The 16,307-nt window shown below is 36.2% G+C and overlaps 1 protein-coding gene across 5 annotated transcripts in view; it reads right to left on the reverse strand.

Moving 5' to 3' along the window:
• Positions 1 to 16,307, reverse strand: part of LOC128891846 (disabled homolog 2-interacting protein) — a 412,576-nt gene that overhangs the window by 267,099 nt on the left and 129,170 nt on the right. For 4 of the 5 annotated variants that reach the window (XM_054151719.1, XM_054151724.1, XM_054151720.1 and 1 more), the window contains exon 1: positions 4,576 to 5,140. The exons of the other annotated variant lie outside the window; for it this stretch is intronic. The gene's annotated coding sequence lies outside the window, so the exon portion shown is untranslated. Of the gene's footprint in view, positions 1 to 4,575; positions 5,141 to 16,307 lie in introns of those variants that run through there. 5 annotated transcript variants of the gene reach the window in all.

Below are 16,307 nucleotides of genomic sequence, written 5' to 3' on the forward strand. Positions count from 1 at the left end.
GACAACCATCGACACAGTAAATAAATTCAAAAAGCTAAATACTGCAATTAAAAAGCCTATAAATAGGCTCCCGGTAAATAAAGTGTATAACATCGAGTTAAATTCAACTTGAAAAATACAAACGTTTATTCCAATAGACTGAGAGTCTCTGTGTTAGAGAGATTCGATCGAACACTTGGTTATTCTCCCTTTGTATAGAGTAACGAAGTTGACTAGCTATGAAAAGCTATGGGTGGAAACATAACAAATTAAAAAAATATTAATGTATAATTATAATCAAATTTATTAGGAAAAGAAATAAACACATCCATAAAGAAAGTTCTTCAGCAAATTAAACACGCTAAACGGCTCCCTGTGATCTTTCCTTTGTCTCGAGATGGATCAGCTGGGAGGGTTCGCGGAAAAAGGGCCTCGAAACCAAGTTACTCCCGTGAGCAAGGTGAAACAGAGTTCGCTAACGACGGACGCAATAACGGGCGAATAAAACCTTAACAATCATAACGCGGGGCGATGTTTCTTGCAGCATTGATCTCGAGGCGCGACTAGAGGGTTCGAGGGCTTATTACAATCCGTCTTACCTTGAAAACCCATTACGCGCAACTGCACTTTTTTCGCGGTCGTAAAGTTTCGTTTCCACACGATGACGATCCACCCGACTATCCGCGCTCACAATCACGAGCGCAACGCTTTTTCGTGGCCTTGCAACTTTAACGAGCAGAGGAGGGCTGCCAATCCGCTGGGAATCGCAAATCGGAACACGCGTCGCGAATAGGAAATCGTTCGATCGAGATTTAGACCGACCCTCCCTTCCGCTTTCGAATTAACTCGATCCGCCTTGTTTTCACCGTGCTAGCCATCTGGGACCATTTAGGCAGACCCAGTTCTTTAATCGTCAACTGAAAAATTCAGGCTGGTCTTTCAAATTTGTTACCGTATCCGACAACCTTTAACGTGGGAAGTTGAGAGCTTTCTTTAATTGGAAGGCCCAGATGGCCGATGGAGGATACGATTAATAATTGTTTGAAGGTATGCTAGATGCTAGGGATGCTTTTAGTCGAATAACTTGAGTAGCATTAAAATTAGATCTTCTTTTGTACGAGTTTCACTTTATAGGAAATATTATGAATCGCATACTTAAATGAGTTTTATACTTTTGTTAATTAGACTAGGTGTTACATGTATACAGTCAATCTCGTACCTATTCGTACCTTTGTATCTATTGAATCTATTGAAGGAATAAATTTAGATGATAAATCTGTCGTGTATGTATTTGTAATAGAAAATTTATTTAGAAACATTAAGGCTATCATTTAATTTAGACGAATTTCTTTAATAGATATAGAGGGTACGAATACTTATGGGGTGACTATACATCAATTATTTTATGTCTCATCATGGCCAATGGTATTAAGAGGAAATTTTACTTTTGAACTTTGAAAAAATCTACTATTTAGCGTTTTCTCAAAGTATCGATCTTTAAAATCTGCCAAAGGATTTTGTTGAATTTGGAAAATTAACAAAGTTAGGGGTATCTCAACAAAATAGCATTAATTTCCATTACTTTCATTATAAATGAGTATTGCACATTTTTTAAATGTGAATAAATGTGTGCAGTACCCCATAGAAAAATTGCTTATGAATTTAAAGAAAAAAAATTCAAATAAAATACTTGAAAACCAAAGCATTAGATTAGAATACCCCCTTAAATGAAAATTGCAAATTGTTCTAATATTAATATTTCGCATTGTGCGTAATAATCATTTTATAATTGCACATGTATCTTTTTTATCTAACAAACATCGAGTCACTGGGTATCTTCCATCGAGTATTCGAAATGTTTATCTAAATAAAAATTTTACTCCATCTTAATACAAGCAAGTCTTGTCTTAAAAATATATGCAAGAACATTATGAAGATTCGTTTGAAGAAAATGTTTGTCCCAGTTCTTAGAATCACCCTGTATATCTTTGTAGGTCCGAAAACCAGTCCGAGATAAACTATAATTTTCTGTTCTACCGCTACGAATAATTTAACTCCTACGAGTTCGGTTCACGTTATATTTACATACAGGGTGACCCACTTCAGAACCAGATATTGGTTGCTTCGTTTATTGATTTCTAACCTGTGCAATCAAATTATATAATACTGGGTACGATAAAACATGGCCACATTACGCTACTTGACTTTGGTGAAAAAAGATACATGTCTCATGAGAGAAAAATATGTCCACTATCCCTCTACGTGACATACATTCGTTACGGTTATGTGAAGTATCTATGTGGTAGACTTCCCGCCAAATGGCGGTCACGTAAACGTAAAGCAGTACGTCTCCATTCGATAAAAAATATTACCCCGTTGTCTAGAATTGCTTCTATGAAGTATATAAATATTTTCTTAACAACTACATTAGGATTCATATAAAAAGCCACAAGGTTGAAAGCTGGCTTACGCTTTCCATTATTTTTCTTTAAACACTCATGAAAATACCCCACCTATATAAAAGACCTATTTAGTTTTATAAATGAAATTTCAAAGATTATGATGGCATTTTTTACTAAAGAACATCGCTGTGTTGTTTTATTTTCACGTGACTACCACATTCTGATTTAATATTTTAATGGCCTCGATCTTCTTTGAACGTCACACGATGCATTTTATTAGATCAAAGTACTTTTGAAACCATATCCATTTATAAATTAAAATCATACATGGAAGCAATCACGAAAGAAATTAACACGACTAAAATCATACGTGGAATAAAATTAAATTCGATTATTTTTAATTTTTGGTTAATCCGATAAAAAAAAAAACTAATTAAACGCGCAGTAGATTCGATGTAAAATTTTGAAAGATAACGAACAAAAAATTCGTAAAAATGGAAAACTGAATAAAAACGTGACACAAATCGGTAAATCGAACAAGATCATATTTGCAACGAAAAATATTTCAAAAGTACAATTTACATAAAGTAAAATGCACGATATAACTGTAACTGTGAATGCAACTGTAATTTTCTTACATATATTTGCGCATTTACCATTTACATTTACTTAAACTTGAATGTCCGAACAGGAAAGTATTTATTCCGAAGCCTAATTGTACGCGAAATGAAAACCCGAACGAGCGAGGTAGCTATGCCATGAATGTAAACACTTCATATAGAGTTATTTTGTTTACCAGTATCCTAGCTTGCTAATTTCCGGTAAGGTTATCGAAACATATACACGCTAAGAAGTTCCAGGCGGATCCAAATAATACATAAAAGCTATTACGTCACGAGATATACGCAATGGAAGCTGTATTGCTGCTGGGTGAAAAAGAATTAGCAAATTAATTTGCAATTCGAAGATAGTACTTTACTCTATAAGCGCGTAATACTTCTCTAGCTAACTGCAAAGCAATCAATTAGCAAGTGCCAAGAAAAATTCAAACGCCTTCGTGTTTCCTTATTTACCATTGCGTTAACGCTTGCAAATCTTATTGGCAGTTGTACGTTTATTCGCATCCAGGATGCTTCGAAACTTGCTGAAATATCAATTACGATCGATCGACCACATCGAATCAACAAGGTTTAATCGAATTTCAAATATACTCGCTAATTCTAGTTCGGATCGTAATGACACGGTTTACCGGTTACCCTCCTAACCTACAACACGTGACGCTGCTTGTAATTTGCGTCACGATATTCGATGGAATTCATCATAATGGATACCGGATTGATTAGGTGTATACATTAATTCCGTATCTTTAGTTTCAGTCGTTTATAAATACATAGACTGTGAATGTTTATGCAAATTCATATTCATGCAAATTTAGATAAAGAATTGAGATTTAAATGAAAGTTAATCTTATCTTTTAAACAGTACAATATTTTATTATTGATATCTCATATATTTTTCATTTATGCCCATCCTCATACATTTGTCCACATTTTCATTTGCCATACATGCATAAACATCCGCGGTCTATTTATAACTGTAGTTTATGTAAAAATATTTATTTGTCATTTTGTTATGTTATATTATTAATCTTCTAACCTGATCTCCATTACAAGGAATCTATACGTGTATTATAACTTCAGTCTGAACCTGATGGGCATTGCAATTTATCTATATGTAGAAAGTTCAGTGGCCAACAAATTTTGCTTATTGTTGTTCTTCTGACAGAGTGCAAGTGTACTTGATAAATATTAGGCGTAGAAATTAATTCTTTATTTTCACATTTAATTACTCATAACTCTAGTTTAAACAGAAAACGTTTACCCGTCATTTTATTACGATAACTAACTATTTTTAATAATGAAATACGCGGGTTGTTCCGACATTTCATTTTTATTACTATATATGCGTTTGAAGGCGTGACTAAAGAAAGATAAAAAATTCTATTGTTTACCTTAGAAAGCCACAGAATTAATTTCTACATCTAAAACAATTCGGTAACTACCTTATGTATCAGTACGTATCACATGTACCAAACATGGTGATCGATTGGAGCAGAAATCGCTTTCGTAGTTTTCGATATGCCTCGGATGATCCCGTGATCATAACTTTCGATAGAAATGTGTTCAACAGTTACCTTCAACGAAGCGCTGTGAACGATGACATACGGCAGACGTCTGAATATTTCCAACGAGAGACTCCTCGAACTTTCCTCGGGTTCCTTCTCCACTGTCACGCGATCAAGATAAATGCCCGAAAAACTTCGGACTCAAGGACTTTCGACCTCGAGTCAATATACACGAAGACATACCGACACGTCTTTCTCAATGTCCATGGTAAAAAATCTCACATCGAAGAAACCGATGTAAGGAGTTCTCGCACGCTCCGGGCAACCAGCCACGCGACTATAATTATTCGATAACACTGAGCACTGTTACACAAAACCGAGGGAACACACGACACTGAACACCATGCAAACGAAAATTCGATTCACATCGCTCGCGACGCATCGCCTTTTATTCGTGACTATTTCGACGGATAACGTGTCGTCTTGCGTCGTCCACAGTTGAACGGTTAATTTACGTAAGAGATCATACCGCGACGATACGAACGACAGGTCGGCGAACCTTTTGAATCGTCACATTTTCCCGCTGGTCGCGACTAACGGAAGCACACGACCCACGCGCGATGATGGTTTGCCGCGAACTGAAAACACGGGGTAACTCTGGCCGGCCGAGGTCGAACGAGCGCGCACGGAAACGAACGAACCGGCCGCCCGACTATTACGTACGTCGACCGATTGACGGTCGCGAGGCTATTGATATTTCCTTGCTTTTGCTAATCCTTTCTATCGGCGGTCGTGCCTAAGGAAATTCAATTTTCTCTTCTTCAGGCTCTCCGAGAAATCATTTCCTTATATACTCTTCTGGTCAGGGACATAGCACGCGTGTGCTATCATTAAGGAGGTATCCTGAATTAGGAGGTCTAAAATAAAGCGGTTCTTCGTGAATTTTTTTAGGATGGAAAACAATAGTTAATTCTACCAAACTTTTTATTCTATTTTCATACATATTTGTGTAGTCTGTAGACATTTTTTCAACAAGAAATATTCAAATTGAGCCGACTGCGACGCACATTTGTAGATAACAATTAAAACCTCCTATCGGCGGGAAAGATGTAGGTTGTAATTTTGGTTTAACACAAAAAAAAAAAAAAAACCAAAAGAAATTTTCATTTTCATACATTTTTTATCTATGTGAACTAAGAAAAGTAATATAAAAAAAATTTTAAACAACTTTTTTTTTGCAAGTTAAAATGATTTCTTTCACTCAAAGAACTCGTTCTTTTTATCAAACTTGCAGTAATTTCACATTTCACCATTTTTGCGGGTTTTTCTTAGTTCACATAGAAGAAAAATGTATGAAAATGAAAATTTCTTTTGGTTTTTTTTTTTTTTTGTGTCAAACCAAAATTACGACCCGCATCTTTCCCGCCTATATCAGGTTTTAATTGTGAGATGCTCTACAAATGTGCGTCACAGTCGACTCAATTTGAATATTTCTTGTTGAAAAAATTTGTACAGGCTACTCAAATATGAATGAAAATAGGATAAAAAGTTCGATAGAATTAACTATTTTTTTCCATCCTAATAAATTCACGAAAAACCGCTTTTTTTAGACCTCCTAATTCAGGATACCCCCTTAAGTTATCGAGGATAGATTTATTGTTCGCTAAATGTGACAAATGATAAATGGACGTCGTAATAATCGTGCCCGACAAAATGATGGGATAATGAAAATAATAATTACATTAGGTTCATCTAAATTACTCGTTTTTCTCTTCATAGATTTCAAACTTTTTAAAAGATCGTACATAACATTACTACTCTTATTTACTAATTTTATCATTTTTGTAACGGTGTAACTTTCTGATCACCACGTTAAAATTTGATCGATTTTACTTTTATTTAACTGTTTTCCTCTTCCCATTTTTTATTGTTTTTTAAATCAAACTTGATTTGATTTACTCCGAAATTACAAAGAGATGAATATTTAAATATTTTCTTCTAGTAAAGTGTATATGTCGAGTCCTCTATCATTTCGTTCGACTAACATCAGCTCATGTTTACGTTTTTTTGCTCCAACTTCCTTCTTGTATAGATCCAAACTCGAGATTTGTTGTATTTACTTCGAGGAACATGTTCAATGTATAGGGTGCGCAAAATGTACATATTCAAGTTTTACTTATACGAAATATTCAAATATACGGTACGTTTTATTATTTTGAGCCCTGAATATTATTAGAGGGATCAGAAAGTAATGTTGTTTCTGTGAATGTCTTGTTTATCATATATTAGCTCATTGTATACCAGTTGATTTTTATCGATCAGATATTGAAAATTTGCACACTAGATAACAAAAGGTTGTTAATAACGAGGGCGATTACATAATTGATTAAAAATAAAAACTTGTTAAAAATGTATTTGTTCAAATTTAATGTAAAAGATACGACATTACTTTCTGGTCCCCCTAATATATTATAAACTTGAATTGAGAACGTACAAGTTCGAATACGCATACTTACTCCTTTATACGACATTAACACGTTGAACGCCACGTCAACCATATATGGGTGACAGAGCTTTTCACTGAGGAACTTCGACAATTAATTTTAAGGGCTGAGTGTTAATGAAAACGAATCTACATAGAATTCGTAAATTTTTACAGGGATATAAAGATTGGTAATACGACAAATGATAGATTCTATAATTCCCAATAGTCTCGAGACAAAATTTTAGTCTTGTACACATTTCCATGTGAATCGGCGTGGCAATCAACGTGTTAAAACGTGGTAATTTGGTGCCTCCTATCGCCCTCTGTTGTATGATACGTCATTATGACAAATGGCACGAGGTATACTTGAGGTTAATGGCAAACCTTTCTTGCTACATGTAGGAAAAACAGAAATAGAGAACGATACGTTTTCTTTGCTCCAAGGTATTCATTTCCTTCGCAAGTGTTCCTGAAGAGTGTCATACTAAATTGGTCGAAACATCGAGACAGTATACTATTATTCAAAATTGAAGTCATCTTTCAGTACCCCCATCAAAGATCTTAAAAATTAACAGAAATAGAATCTGCTACACATAATATGTATCGCTACTACTTTAAAGGAAGCAACCAATAAATAAAAGAACATAGGATTGTCATTGAATCAAATTTAAATAATGAGATTTGTTGAAACATTGGTTGTTCTGCATAATCATACATACTGTGTTCTAAACAAAGTTTGGAATATTCAGAACACAATAACGACGTATTTTTACATCATGACTCTATTCTAGGTTCTCGTCAGATAAATAAAATTCAGTCTTAAAAACAAAGAAAATTGAAATGTATAAGTACGATGTAAAAGAATTGTACGACTAATTTGTACGTCGTATTCATTTTGATTTACTCCAGTTTTCGAAATTTCAAATACAGAATTTTGTGCACCGAACGTTCCATCGAGCAATGTTCCAAAAATATTCAGTCAAAGCATTCAAATTCCGTGAACGCTGCCGTGCGCGAAATTCGTACGTTGAATTAACACCAAGATCGATCCATTACAATTCCGACAGATCGAAGATTCCACCGTGTCCAGGGTTCTCGAGCACGTAGAGGCGCTTTTAGCGTGCGGCTGGATAGAGACGTCTACGCGAGTCTATCGGCCACTCCTAAGTTATACAGTTAGCGGCAGCAGTCAATGCTGGTAAACCGGTCGTGAAAATAAAGCATTTGAAATTAGCCAGACGAGCGCGTTCTTCCCGTGCTCGACGCCAGAAAAAGGGGAGGGGTGGGGTTAGGGGGCTTTGATGTCGAAAATAGCCAAAAATCCTTTCCTCTGGACGCGGCACGACGCTCCTCTCTGGCTCATGGTCGTACGCTAGAAAAGTAACGGTGCCCGATCGTTGAACTTGCTACGATGTGACGGCGGGGGCCATTAACAGAGCTAAAGAGAGTATGGGATTCATTGTCAGGACGAGAGGAACGATCGTTCGCGTCGGTCGGTCTCTCTGGAAGAAGGTAACGTCGGTTGCCCTATCCCGCCGCCGGGAAACATAACGATGCGATAAGATACGCGAATTTATTGAGGTGTAAAGCCTGCAAATTATCAACCACCGCGGCCACGGTGCCCCGACGACTTCGAGTTTTAGAAGTTTATCGCGATCCGAGCCACGGAAGAAGGAATAACCGGCAGAGGGTACAAACAAGCTCGAGGAGATCCACGCGATATGCAAGAGAGCATGCGTTACATAATATTCGGAGTGCTCGCGACCCAACGATACTCGACGAATAATACCGACCAGCGACCACCAGGTCATTATACGACTGCAACTTCTGCACACCCAACGATTTCTTTTCTATTTCTTTTCAAACTGAAACAAAAGTTTTGACCGTCTAATCTCTTTTCATCGTTTCATTTCATATATTCTCTAACAGATCGTATCTGAAATTATATGTTTCTTAAGGGAGTCTACCGTAACATAGTTGCATCTATTTGAGTCTAAAATACTTTGGAACGTGTCCCAAAACGAGTTTACAAAAATAATCGACAATTCTTTCGCCGTAATGATCTTGTAAACACTGTCGAGGCGATTTTTAAATATATTAGATCACTCCCAAATCGAACTTTTCACGTTACAAATAAAAATGATAGATGTACAAAATACGAATAAAGTATTTTCATTTTACAAATATTGGTTTTAATATTCTATTTACCATGGATTTATTCAAATGACGCAGCTGATTTGTACCTTTTCCATAAAAAATGAAAATCTTCACATTAATGAAGAGATTACTCAAAACAATTGCGTACACTTTCACTAAATAGAGCCTATTGCTTTAGAGATATAGGATATACTAATTTGAGGATAAGTAGAAAATAATGTAGCAAAAATATTATTACATGCAACTAAACTAAGGATGCTTACATATGTATTGTGAATGTGCAAGATATGTACCATACGTATAAAGTCTGACAAATATTCACCAATTTCGTATAGGTTGTTTTTGACCCAATTCTAATTTTAATGAATATTTCAGAACTACGTTGCATCATGAAGACACTTAAAATTTCATTAAACCAGATTTAATAACAGATTCTGCAACGAAGTACACAGAAGGAAAGTTAATTTCCTCTATTAATTTTCCAGGGATCTTTGTCGCCCCGTTTCTAATTTTAATCAATACTGCATAATTATATTACATCGTATAGGTTGTTAAAATTTCATTAAAAACTGATTTAATAGATGGCTAACCAATTTCCTCCATCAATTTTCCAGAGGTCTGTCTTGACCCAATTCTGATTTTAATCAATACTGCACGGTTTTATTTTATCGCGTAAGTTGATAGAATTTCATTAAAGTAGATTTAATAAGAAATTCTGCAACGATGTACACAGACAGAAAGTTAACTTCCACCAATACTTCTCTATTGTATCATCTCGCATAGGTTACTAAAATTTCATTACAAACTAATTTAATAAGAAATTCTGTAGCGAAATACACAAATAAAAATTCAATTTATCCCATCGATACTCCAGACATTCTTTTGCTCCAATTTTGATTTCAATCAACATTGCTCAATTATATCACGCCGAGCAAGTTGTTGGAACATCATTAAACCAGAGTTAATAGGAGATTCTACCAGGTTGGAGAACAAGGACAAAATAAACCAACATCTATAGAAACGTAAGAAGATAACCGAAGGCAGCTTTCTCCTAGAAAATCTAAAAATCGTACAACTAATATTTACGTCAGGATTAACGCGTAATGACCAATAATAATGTTTCATTGTTCCTGGGATAGGACTGCCTCGTCGGATCTAAAAGCAGCCATTCCGCTTTCTAATTCCAGCTAACGACGTAGCTTTTACAAATTCTATTATCCGAGCAAATTCGTAGGTGCTGCGAACGCGTCGCAATTGGCGAAATTCATGGGATCTGCCGTGATCCAGGATAATTCGACGCGAATCTACGCATGATGATACCCGTCGTGAAACATATCGTCGTAATAAGACACTTCTTCGCGTAATACTCCATCCGTTTACAACATACTCGCGTTAAATAAATGGCAGTTACAAATTACAGGAAGCAATCATATGTCGTTCAAAATGATGAGCCACCGTGATGGCAGTCCTAGGGATCGTCCTAGCATCTGGGATAGTTCTTTCGAGTCTGGAACCTTCCCTTGCCTATCTTTAACATCGACATCGTTGTTTTCTTTTCGAGGAAGTTTCGTTCAATTTTTCCCACCGAACATCTAATTTTCCTCGGAGTTATTAAAAACTACCTCGTGTACACGGCGCCTATTAACGAATCAGGCAACGTTCGAGAAATCTAGCAAAGTTTAGTTTAGACGCTGTATATAAGCACTCTGGTGAAACTATAACAAAATTGTAGTAGCTCGAGAAATTGTTGAAACGCTTTTGTGGCAAATGTTTGAGTGTTTGAAATCAAAATTGAGGAAAAAATACACCCGGGAAATTGTTCGAATACTTTCACAAGCCACTGTATTCCACGCAAATGAGAATATGGTCTGGTAAATTGTGCTACATGTATCAGGTTCGTGCGATGACAATCTAAATTTCGCTTGGAACGGTGACCTACCTTAAAAGCACTGGGTCAGGTTCCGTGTTCAAATGGGAACACGTAACGCGCGTGATCGTTTTCCTATCGAGATGCTCCATTCGCCTAAGGAGCAGGCAAGAAAATCCGTAGAAAATGCCGTATAAACAACTCCCGAGCAATGTCTTCAAACAGTGCCATCGATAAGTGTGCCTGCTGGTTCTCTACATTGATATGCAGCCGGAGCCTACTTACCGTCGAGGCTACATATCGCACTATTATGCAGGGTGACTTAACTCTCTAGGGGCACAATGGATGAATTAATAACACGTTCATAGCCAGGACTTTCTTGTTTGATAGATTAATCAGTAATGCTTTTCAAGTTTCTGTATGCTCAAAGCAAGATGATTTATTCCTTAAATATGGCATTCAAAATGACCGAGATTCTATTCAGAGTTGGAATCGTTTCAAATACTTTTTTTAATGAAATTATGTTGCCAGTTTTCAAAAGAGAATGTTTATATACGTAAATGTATAATTTAAAGTGTAGTTCTACTTTATTTCTTAAATCGTACTCTTTTGTTTAATATCATCGATATTAAACCATTAACAATCGGTAATATCATTAATATTAAGCAAAATGTATTTAAAGGATTGATTAACAAATGTGTAACCTCATTATGAACCTATTATATCACAAATGGATCTCATTATGTTCGCGAAGTTTAAGTAAAGTTTTATTTATCTCTTTTTAGTTCAACATAAAAGATAATTTCATCCTGTAATCAAAATTTCAAGATATAATTAAATACATACCGGACTAAGATTTATTTATCTGTTATTCGTTACTGGAAACATTTATCTGGACAACAACTTTCCCTATTCTTGCTTCTTTTGCCTCAATCATTATAATTATGTGTTATGAAGGAGAGGTAAGAATTCTGATAAACAGATCCCACCATTCTTTTCAGAACAACTTTCTTCAGCTTTCAAGCCTACTTACGGTACACTTGTATGCATAATTATAATCTCGAATGCTCGTTACACTAAAAAGATAGAAATTCGGTGCATACGCATCTACTGATGAGACTGGGATATGCATGGCCCCTATCAACACATTTACATTGTAAATTGAAATTCTTATATCTGAGAGTGAACCATTCGAAGGAATGTCGTCGAACGACTTCGGGCTTATCGAGACACGTGACTATCATATTGATGCCTATCAATAACGGCAAGTTTGATGCTTGCTTAATTACATTTACAATCCATCAGAGATAAATCACGCAATGACAGCACACGATAATCAGTCTGCACGTCAAATATAAACAGTGATCTTGGATAGGAAGTTGTTAAAATTTCTGAGCTTTGTATTTAATACATGTAATCACTGCAATAATGACAATCTTTGACACTTTGTTAATTTTTTGATTTATTATCACTTCTAATGGGACGTTATCTTTAAGGGAGACAAGGAATTCATGTAAAATTGTAGGTTTGCTTTTCAAAAATGATAAAATTTTCAAATATGCGAATGAAAAATATCGATGTAACTGCTTTCCTTGTGTAAACTGTCAAGAGAGCACTCTTTAAGAGAAACAAGACGAAATTTCCATAGACAAATCGTCAACAAACGTCACAGATGTTTATTCACGGGAATGTAAGAGACGACATTACTTACAGGATGATCTGATACTTGACTCAGTACTAGACTGCGGATCTTTATGTAAAATGAAATCTTCGCGAATGTGCCTACAAAAATTGAATCTAAATAGGAATTTATTTTATTCTGTAAATATTATAACATGAACTTTACTTTCAATTTTTTTTTATATTCTTGCATATTGTTTGCATTCTGTAGGTTCTGTAGGTCCTATAAATGCATAAAGATCCGCAGTCTACTCATTACAATGTAGTATAATTTCTATACAGCAACTAGTTTGTTTGGAAGTGCAAACTTGCAAAACAAAAGTGCAAGTGCAACGCAAGTGCAGAACAAAACGCAGATTCATTGATTCAGCTAGTGTCTTCTTCGGGACTCGATCACTCTACAGCCAAACATCGAATGAATAAATCTACCTTTTCATTTTGCGGTCACAGTCGATAAAGAATCGTAACCTTCCCAAATACACTAGTCACAGGTATCCGTTAGCCAGAAAAATAATACCTCTTTATTATACCGTTCGCTGCTCGCGAAGACTACGTCTGGTTTAAAAGTCCTTCGCGAACGGATGAGTCAAATGCACTCTGAACCCATTCGAAAGAAGCGAATCACGGGGACGAGCTGGCGGCAAATTGAATGACCCACATTATTCCAGGCACGTAGAGCCCGTAGCTAACCCAGCACGACGTTCGACACGCGATATCGAAAGCCATCGACGGTACCGTAGCGAGGAGAGAACGAAAAATATCGATGGCTGACAGAACAATGCTGAAACTTCGACAGGCCAGGAATATCGAGCGCAACCCTTTCATCGGGGCCACAGGAAGAGGAGAACCATCGCGGAGGAAAGACGGGAGTCGACGGGATTTCCTCGAGGGCCCACAATTCATCCTTGGGATCGTGTGGCTGAGTTCCGTCGACGTTCACAGCATTCGTATTTCATCGGATGCATATGCAGGAGGATCGGGATCTCGCAGACGGAAAAGAAAGACGGGGAAAACGGCAGTGGAGAGTACGACCATAGACGAAGAAGACGGCGAGTAAGGGAAATAAAGGAGAGAACGACTGGCATTTGAAATTACTCGCCGAGATTCGCGCGTTTGAATAAATCTAACGGTGAACATCAGCGTTGAGAGTGGAAGAGACCCAAAGACTACGGAATTGTGGATCAGTCCGAGAGAAGAAGCTGAAGAGTAGGAAGAATAGGAGGAACTCGGTTCTGTCGCGACTTCTTCTAAGGTAATGATTTCTGAACATTTAATAACGAAGACCAAAAATAACAGTTATTCTAAACATTTTTATACAAATGGTTAACGAAAACTTGTTTGTTGTTTGAATTAAGTATAATTAGCATACTGTACCATCAGCCTACAGAGTTAAGACTGCAGCTCTCTTAATTATTTAACAACATTATTTATTGTTGCGTTCCAGCTACTACAGCAGTAAGACGTGTTTAGATACAACGGCAATTTCGCGAGTTCCAAATCCGAAATACGTGTACCGTGTCAGTAATCGTGTCAGTGTCAGTGAGTGAAATAGCAACAGTGCCGCGTCAGTGATAAATATACATATATAATTCAACAGTCTCCTTAAATGCACAAGTTTCTCTACGATAAATGGACAGTAACATCTCGATGAGACAATGCTAATGCAACGATCAAACTTTTTTAGTCTAGATTAGTCTAGATTAGATTTAGATTAGCAGGGACAGCGCCGAGGAGCCGTGGCTGGTACTAGTGGTCCGTAAAAGAACAATGTATCCAGTATATAATTAGTTTGCAGAAAAATTCATTTTTATAAACGATGTATTAACATTAATACATTCTTATTGCAAAATGTTAGTCAATTATCACGACAATTTCTGTTTTTAAACTACAGATCAAACAACGACATACGTATTTTCTGAAATTTCGTTTTCTTGCACTGTAAAATGATCCTATTTGTAATGTTCTTACATTCTGTGCGAAATGTAATCCTTAAACCCGTATAATTTAAGAACTGGAAAACTTGTATGTTTTCGATCGAATGTAATTCATTTGATGCCTCAAAAATGATTTAATGTGAACCATATATATTTTCTCTAAATTTTACCTGGTCTCGATAGAAACATGTCGTTTCACTTGATATAAAAGCTATACCTCTAAAATTTATTTCTACAATAAAGATAAAATCGATACTTTCTTATCGATAGTACCAATACCAAGAAGCGATACGTTCCACCGCACCGATGCGAATGTCATTAATAAACAATATAGCTACGCCATTCGTACCTCTGGTATTTCATAAAGGTCCGAGACGTATATCTACAATATCTCGATATTATGGGGAACTGAACGAGAACATGGGGTAGCTTCGATGAAAACGTCGAGGGTCGTAAACTTCTTTTCGATATGAACTCTCCAGACGAAACGAACCTCTGAAAATTCAATATAGGGTGAAGAAAAAATTGTTGCGTCGGAAATGATTTCGCCAGTAAAAAGAAGTTCGCGCGCGCCCGCTATGGTAAACGAAAGCGCATTAATGGCGGATATAACAACTCGAGCGTTACGATTCTATCATTAACCGCATTTACACGGTCAACGAAGCGAACAAGGGTCGTCTCGATTATTCTTTCACCTTCGTTGTATTATTACGTGTCTCCCTTTCAGGAACAACGTGGATCGCGCGGTGGAAAAATCGAGGGAGAGTTTTTCATCGCTGACCGCACTTTTTGTATGCTCGTCACGAAATGGCACTGAGAAATACGGGGAGGAAGAAAGAAACAGAAACATTTTTTATCTTGTTATATTACTCGTTCGGTGCTGATTCGTTCTATTATAGCCATCACGGTGACTGCCAAGTCAATTTTATCAGAATTTATTGGGGCATAACCGTGTCGAATGATTGATACTCGGTTAGAACTTTCACTACTCGATTAAAATTCTTATAGTTCTTTTTAAGGTTGCAATTTGCTTGTGAGCCATTAGTTTTTTAAGAATTGACATATTTATTCTACTTTTATACTAGGTATTTCTCTTTAAAGGGTAAGGCCATTCCAGATTCCCCAAAAATAAGCTAATTTTGAGAATTTTGTTCAGAAATTTATTAAAAGCAGTATACAATTCAAGTAGGGTATTTCATTAAGCGCATCGTGATGTGTAAAAATAAAATTTTTTTATGTTTTGCTTCCAAAATTGCGGCTTCGATACCCAAGATAAACCGAACATTTTCTGTAAATATATCGCAAAAGCTATTTACTTAAGAAACGCACAGATTTAATTTCTACACCTAATATAACACTTCAGGGTGTAAAGATATTCCAGAAAAAGAGGGTGTGCCAATAATGTTCTGATTCACCGTATTACCCTTGACTGAATCAAATACTCTTGGAACTCAAAAATAAATATTATCTAAAATGGACCCAAAGGAAAAATCTCAATAACAATCCACACAAAATAATCTTTACAAAAATGACCCAAACACAGGTAAGCAATTCTTTCTTTCAGTTTACTCTCTACATTCCATCTAAGTAAGGACTAAATTCGTATTATTTTTCCTTATATATTTCTCTTATAAAACAGTAAATGTACAATAGGAATCTAAAGGAAAAATAAGGCACG

Source organism: Hylaeus anthracinus, unplaced genomic scaffold, assembly GCF_026225885.1.
Source record: "Hylaeus anthracinus isolate JK02 unplaced genomic scaffold, UHH_iyHylAnth1.0_haploid 12002, whole genome shotgun sequence".
Taxonomy (NCBI): domain Eukaryota; kingdom Metazoa; phylum Arthropoda; class Insecta; order Hymenoptera; family Colletidae; genus Hylaeus; species Hylaeus anthracinus.